This window comes from the organism of the source record quoted next, unplaced genomic scaffold (assembly GCF_019419815.1).
Source record: "Pyrus x bretschneideri cultivar Hongxiangsu unplaced genomic scaffold, Pyrus_bretschneideri_v1 Contig62, whole genome shotgun sequence".
NCBI classification, from domain to species: domain Eukaryota; kingdom Viridiplantae; phylum Streptophyta; class Magnoliopsida; order Rosales; family Rosaceae; genus Pyrus; species Pyrus x bretschneideri.
Window position 1 is genome coordinate 1,389,516 of NW_025999801.1, and position 8,111 is coordinate 1,397,626.

Below are 8,111 nucleotides of genomic sequence, written 5' to 3' on the forward strand. Positions count from 1 at the left end.
ATCAATGGCGGAATAACCATGAAGATGACAGATTTGGTACTGGATGCGACCACCATTTTGAGTTGGAGATGGATGAGAGAACACCATCATGAACAGGTCTGGGTGGATGAGCAGGCTGGCCTTGATCCAGAGGGCGAGGAACAAACTAACCACACCACCATTAAAGTCACCACGTCCACCCTTAGAAGCACCACGACCATAATAAGGGCCAGAGAGATCCCGTCTAGCAGTAATGGTAGTGGGCCCGTTTTCGAACACAATGTGAAGTTTTTGACGTCTTTCTGCACCTAAAAGGAAAGCCTCTAAGGCACTGTAAGTAATGGCCTCATCTCGTGCTTGAGCAGAAGCAATGGTACTCTCATAAGCAAGGTTAACATTATTTAAAATAATGGCAACGAGATCAGAATTAGAGATAGGAAAACCAGAGAGAGGGAGAGTATCAGCGAGAAAAAGGATACGATCAAGAAACTCAACAATAGTCAAGTCACCATGATGGGTATTCTTAAGCTTACTTCACAATTAAAGGAGACAACTAGTAGATTAGAAAGCATAGCATTCAAGTAAACAAGTCCGTGTGGAATAAGAACTTGTCTTACCAATGAGAGAGGCAAGGACAGTGGGATGAACTGAACTGTTGATCCATGAGAGAACCATGGCATCTTGTTGAACCCATGCATTGAATTCAGGGTTGACTTCATCAGTGATGTTGCCTTCATCATCCTTCAAGAAGGCAGGATGACATTTGTTGGTTCCAATGACAAAAGACACCATATTCCTGCTTCAAAGCAAGGGCAACATGTAGGCATGCCACAATGGATAGCTGGTACGATCCAGCTTTATAGTTAGAAAGTTGGAAGCATTGGGAAAAGATGGAGGGCAATGGGATTGGAAGAACTGGAACTTGACGCCATTGGGAAAAAAAAAATTTAAGCTTTTGGTCGTTAGCCTGTCAGTTCTAAGATACCATAAAGGAGATTTGAAAACTGAATTATAATTGTCGAATTTTGTAAGCTAACTTAAATTTCTGGGTATGCATGTCAATTAATCTTATCGGAGGAGGAAGGAGGCAATATGTATGAAACTCTTATATGTGAAAGGGATTGGTTCCCGAACCGAACTGATATCCCAAAATTCGGGAATACCGAAATTTTGGGTCGGTTTCGGATTTTGAAATCTCATCCCGAAAGGGATTGGTTCGAGAATCGAGCTTGGGCAACCCTAGGTATTCCTCTTCACTTGTAACTGAGAGGTCTTATCGATTATCGCTAAAGGTGAATTTAAACCACATTATTGTTAACCTATTGTGAGGATAAGTTCAACCCCTCCTTTTAGTTAGATAATATCGTTTATTCAAAAAAAAAAAAAAAAAAAAACTCTTGAGACTTTTCATGAATATTTTTTGTATAATATTTTTTATAATGTTGGCGTGAAAATTGACATAAAACTGTGCTAAAGTGTATATGGAAGATCTCACTTTAAGAAATGCTCATTATCATTTCTTCTCCTAAACATATTAAGAGGGTTCCATTCTCTTATTTCCTCAACCACCTTATATTTTCACCCCCAATTAAAAATAAAAAGAGAACATTTTCACACGTATGATTACTCCAACGTAACCTTAAAACTCCAATATTTTTTTTCCTTGAATCCACCCACTGTTCCCTTCATTAAACTCAATATTGACGAATTTATTGGTAAGTTGATCGTTTCTCAATTTCCCAACCTTTTAGATCTGTAAATTAAGCCTTCAAGCATCTAATTAAAACAAACAAATAAAACCAGATACAGTTAATATTTTGCTCTCTGAAGACCAACTTTAATAAGTTTTATTGTGGTTTATTAAACTCTTATCTCTCTGTATTCTTCGTCAATTTTGTCGATCAAATCAGAAAGCCCATCTGAATAGCACCCAAACTAGTATTCGTCCTACAGCAAACAAACCCAAAGTTTTAAGTTGTTGCACTTTTCCACTATTTACGTTTAATACCATGAATCATTACTTAAATTCAAAGAATTGCATAATATCGTTGCAAAATCAAAGTTCTCTTCAATATGAGATATGACATGAGCTGCAAACATCGAAAGGGAGCAACAACTTAAATCATGGATCTTTCACTTGGTTTTGAGTCGGGTTATAAGGAATGGTAGTGAGCTGAAGAAATACAGAAAGAGGCGGGACCGCCTATGTCACTTTAGTTTTGAAACAAAAACACTTTTTGTATATTTTGTTTATGTCCTATGTAAGTTTGTAATTGGATAAACTTGTCATTAAAACTTTCATTAAAAAGTCGGTGAGATAATAAGACAATGGGGTGGAGGTGTCACTCTATATTTAAATAGTGTTTAGTTAGCACAAATAGGACTCTTTAGTATTGACAAAATTTTTTGTTAAGAGTTTTAATTTTCAAAGAAGATAACTGAAAACTAACAAATCATTTAAATCCTTTTGTTTTACTTTGGCAAGCAGCAATGGGAGGTGAAGAGTATGTCCACCTGTTGGTGGAAAGTAAGGGAAAGGGTTGAAAAGATGTCTTCCAACCCAAAAAGGCATCTCTATCAGCCCAAATTGACAAGGGCAATTGATGGGTCAAGCACTGTCCGCTCAAAAGCCGAAGAAAAATAAGACCGACCTTGTAAAACGGGCAAGCTGACACCAGCCACTATTTTAATATTTTTTATTTCTCTTAGAAGCGTGTAACACACGCTCGAAAATAGATGCGTGGCTAACAATAGCTGTAGGGGTGAGCCTCGCTGCAGCAAAGCCCCAGCGGCTTCTTAGTGTGGCTTGCTGTGAGCCGTTGGATTTTTAACAGGAAAAAAATTAAAATGTCACCGTTGAGACACATGGTGCGTTCTGGTGTATCCGTTTTCACATCATTTTGAAAATGGCCAAGATTAATCCAACGGAGAAAGAAAATTTAAAATAGAAAAAAAAAATGATAGAAAAAAAAAAAAATTAGGCCATACGTTGGATGTCCTAGCACCATGCATTGGATGCCCAAAGTTGTGGGCTACTGAGAATAATATTGTTTTGATATTGTACTACATTGTAGTGCTGTGATTTTGCTTTGTATTTGAAATAAATGATTGAAAATAGACAATCATTTCATTTTCATGAAACAAATTTATAAAGCATAAAAAAGATCTTATCCTTTTCAAACGGGTTAAGTTGCACAAACACAAGTACTATTCAGAGTGAATAATAATGGCAAGTTAATTGCCCTTGCCTTTACCCTTGCCCTAAGCAGGTATGATTTACTGTAAATGGTAATTACCTTGTTGCAACTTCACCCCTTAGTAATCCACTAACAAGTGGACTTGCTCTTATATGACATACATCTAAACAACGATGAGTTTCATTTGTTTTATGTAAACAATTTTGACAAATTTGTTAACAGATTTTGACGGTACAAGGGCAAAGAGAGACCCAAGTTGAGGGTTAGGGGTTAATATGACAATTTTTCAAAGCACTTTTATTGTCTATGCATCCGTTCTTAATTTAATTTACTTTCTCGCAAGTAGATTAAGTTTCAATTTTTTTTACATTCTCTCTCGATCTTTGCCTTCACCGTTTCACAATATTTGGTTGTTCGTTCAAAGTCTTGTTTTTATGGTAGGGAAAGAACGTAGTTTGAAAAGAGATTCTTTGCTTGGTGATTCAATCGTTTGATTAGAAATCAAATTCAAAACGCAAACACAATAATTTCCACATATTTTTTAAGCTGGTCAATCTTAACATCGTAATAACACACTCGCTCATCTAAACCAGAAAAAGATCAAAATCTTTCAAGACCGCCGGAACTGGTCCGAATACACTAAAAAATCTCTCTCGTTTGCCTAAAGCTCAATACTTCGGTTGTAGCGTTACGAATAAAAAGAGCGGCAAATGGACAGAGAGAAATCATCTCTCTCCTTTGGACTCATAAGAATGAGGATATTATCTTAATTCCGTCTTTGAATGCCCCACTAATACGGAGAGTGATAAGGGCAAATAGATCGGATTATAGCGAAGCAGCTGCCGTCGCGGACTCCAAACTCCACTGTTACAGTGAGCGAGGCAGAGGCAGAGGCCAAAATCCAAACTCGAAAGAAAGGAAGGAAGGTAGGAAAAATGGAAAATGCCAGTAGTGGGTCTGGGTGTTTGGCGCATGGAAGTAAAAGAAATCAGAGACCTCGTTATCAATGCCCTCAACCTTGGCTATCGCCATTTCGATTGCGCTGGTATCCAACTATCCATCGTCATTTCTTTCTCTCCTTCATTTTCTCACCTTAATTCTCACCCAACTTTACACTTTGTTCATATGGGTTTGATTTCTTACCTTTCCTTTCGTTAATTTGTCATCTGGGTTTCGATGCATCAACTGCTTCTGGTACGCTAGAGCATTGTGTTGTGTGTGCGTGATGTAGGACAGTAGAAATAGATAGTAATATACAAGATATCCGGACTCGCTCCGGCCTTTGGCATCATACCAGTCGAAATTTGGAATCTGATTCCGATTACAGATCATTCTTGTGCCTGCTAAAACATTTGAATCTACGTTCTCAGAATCATTTTTGCCCATATGGCGGTAATTCGTAGCTTGTTGCACAAATTACCTTTGCGGTTGTAACATGCGTTGACGAGTTAATGCTGCTTTCGGCTGATTACAAGAATGAAAGAGAAGTTGGGGAGGCACTTGCAGAAGCATTTTCGACTGGGCTTGTTAAGCGAGAGGATCCCTTCATCACCACCAAGGCAAGCGTACTTGCTGCTCCAGCTGACTAGTCCATATCCGTCGTTGTCCAGACTATGACATCTATTTTTCTTCCTGTTTCTTCATCCTTAATGCAGCTTTGGAATTCGGATCATGGACACGTTGTAGAGGCCTGTAAAGACAGTCTGAAGAAGCTTCGGTTGGATTATCTGGATCTGTACCTTGTTCACTTTCCTGTTGCCACCAAGCATACCGGTATTAATTCTTGGTTTTTTACTACTTTATGCAAAACTTCTCTGTATTATGTGACCTGTGCTCTACTATTTTTGAAATGTGGTTGACAATACTAGTGTGTGATTGAAAACTATAGATTACTCCAATAGGAAAACAGTTTACTTGCTACCAACAGATGTCTCTACAGTTTGGATGGTCAAGGACGTGATTGATGAGTGGAAAGAAAATTCAGAAGGTGTATAACATTTTCTGAATAACCTATTCTAACCAAACTCATTACAGGCTGAATAAGCTCAGTAAGAAACAGAAAGCAATACTAATCCAACTCGCTAATCCATATCAAACTAGGGTTCCATTGATGATTCTAAAATTCTGAATATTAAAAAAATCAATGACTATGTGAGTAGTTTGGGTTAGGAGATAGAAAGGGCACATTGATTAGGTTGTGTGAGGAGAGAGTGAAGAGGAAATCAGACGGTGAGGGGCAAGTGAAGCTAGATAGGTCTAGAAGAGGGGTTGATGAAGATAGTATTGGCTTGGGTTTTTCTTTTCTATTAGTAGGAGTGGAACTGAAGCGGGGGGAGAAATTAAAGTGGGTGCTCATTCTATTACACTTAAACCTCTCTAAAGTAATACTATATAATGGAATAGCCTCCTTAAAGTAAATTAAAAAAAAAAAAATTTGCTGCCAACTTGGGACCAATTATGTATTAGAATAAACTCCATTTGTAATAAGTTATAATTTTTCTTGGTCCCATCTTAAGGAAACACGTCTCCATGTGGTTATAATTGTCAATGAGTACAAAAATATGCAAGAAATAAAATACTTTGGCGCCCAAGGAATCCTATTTAAGAAATACAGCATTCATAAGGATAAATAAGTAAAAAAATAATAATTTTTTCCTACACCTCTATTAAGTAATAACCTCTAAAGTTATAAAATTGGTTTGGTCCCAACTGTATAACTTTAGAGAGGTTTTACTGTATATTGGGGAAATGGGCATTCCCACATGCAACCAATTCCAGAGTCCCGGATCCAACCTTAGTTTCTTTTTCATGTATGCTGGTTAACAAATGCTTGTGAAAATTTATTGAGTTAAAACGGTGCCTTTAGATGATTAAAATATAAAAACGATAAAAAAAATTCATTCTTATCTTGGATTCTCTTATGAACTGTTTTCTTTTAGTCGTCAAACATATTCATTCCTGTATTGATTATTGAATTCATCTGTCCCTTTATTTGCATACATGCAGGAGTTGGTAGGACTGGCAGTGCTTTGGATGAGGATGGGGTGCTAGAAATAGACACAACCATATCTTTGGAAACTACCTGGCATGCTATGGAAGAGCTGGTCTCTATGGGTTTAGTTCGTAGCATTGGAAATAGGTGATCATGCAAACTTTGCACATTTCAAGGATCATTACTTGAATCAATAATGATATTGCGAATTTAGGTTATATTTTCCTTTTACTTCCTATGCAATAAATTACAGTATTAGCTGTGCAACCTAGTTCATTTGGGGTATATATGGGAAACCAACTCACAAAAATATAAGTGAATGTGCTGAAGAAAATTGAAACGTTGCAGTAATGTGTGTGCGTGTTAAAATGGTAATAAATTTTTACAAATACAGCTTCGGTTGGAGATATCATACAGTTTAGTTCAGGAAGGGGTTAACTATTGTGTCTTATTGCTTGTTGATGTATAATGCAAACTTACACATGATATGTGCAGTTAGAGAAAGATTATAAATTATGGCGCAATATCACTAGGTTTATTTCAGTAATCTCTGAGTTGTGCCACACAGTATCAACAAGTTTGGGTGCTTCTGAATATGCACAAAATGATATGGGAAGCTCCTTTAAATTTTCCTTATCTCTTTCATGCTTAGTGCAACATATGGCACCAGCCCTAGTGGAAGATTCATAGTCTATGTTCTGGCATTTTAATTTCGTTCATTTGTCAATTGTTTTGCATATGAATTGTGGTCTGATGAAACAATTATCTGCAGTAACTATGATATCTTTCTGACGAGAGATTGCTTAGCTTATTCCAAAGTGAAGCCCGCCGTGAATCAGACTGAGACTCACCCATACTTCCAACGTGAATCTCTTGTCAAATTCTGTCAGAAGCATGGCATCTGCGTCACTGCCCACACTCCTCTTGGAGGTGCGGTGGCCAACAGTGAGTGGTTTGGTTCAGTTTCATGTCTAGACGATCCAGTTCTTAAGGTAAGCTCCTTTTTTTTATCGCTTGAAGTTGAATTACTGGATTTATTTACAAATTACCAGTCAAATATAGTAAGATTGTTTCTTGTCAATCACATTCCTCTTTTGTCAGAATCTGGCTGAGAAATACAAAAAGACTGCTGCCCAAGTTGTTCTAAGGTGGGGCATCGAATGGAACACAGTTGTCATCCCTAAGACGTCAAAACTTGAGAGATTGAAAGAAAATTTCCCAGTTTTGACTTTGAGCTCACCAAAGAGGACATGGACCTGATTGCAAAGGTAGACAGGAAACACCGGACAAACCAATCTGCCAAGTTCTGGGGCGTTGATCTGTTTGCATAGATTTGCCTGTAACTGTTCTCTCTACCCATGAGAACAAATGCCTTGTGGTGGCAAACAATAACAGAGTACCGGAGTCATGTTTCTTTCTCCGAGTTGTAAACATCAAGCTGAATCGTTCTTGAAGGTTGAATAGACATGTTAGATAAAACTCGGACACAAACTAAATTTGATCTTTCAATGAACCTACTCATTTTACTGTGACTGTCTTCCCTTGTATGGCCTCTGTTAACTTATAAATTCCGTAACCAATTAATTCATAGGGTTGATAGTGACTGTGTTATGTACTTATTAGATTTTATGTTTTTCCTTTGTTTGCAAGAGGTTGCTGAGACCAACTGTGCCTAAAGAAATGTGATACACCATGCTATTAGCAAGCACACTCAAATATTGCAGGATGTACCTGCAGATCCTACTCTTCCTCGAACTAAAGCCGTGCGTTGTGCTGAGTGCAAGCACGGAGAAGCTGTCTTCTTTTAGGTTATATGCCCAATCCTCTATCCGTTTTGGTGAATTCTATTGGTAGTTATGCCTTTTCAAACTTTTGGTGTTAAGAGCACAATGCTAAATATTTTAATGTCACATAAATATTCCAAGTCATCAATTTTTTGGATG

The 8,111-nt window shown here is 37.5% G+C and overlaps 1 pseudogene; it reads left to right on the plus strand.

Moving 5' to 3' along the window:
* The first annotated feature begins 3,783 nt into the window (after positions 1 to 3,783).
* On the plus strand, positions 3,784 to 7,783 carry LOC103946220 (annotated as a pseudogene).
* The last annotated feature ends 328 nt before the right edge of the window (positions 7,784 to 8,111 follow it).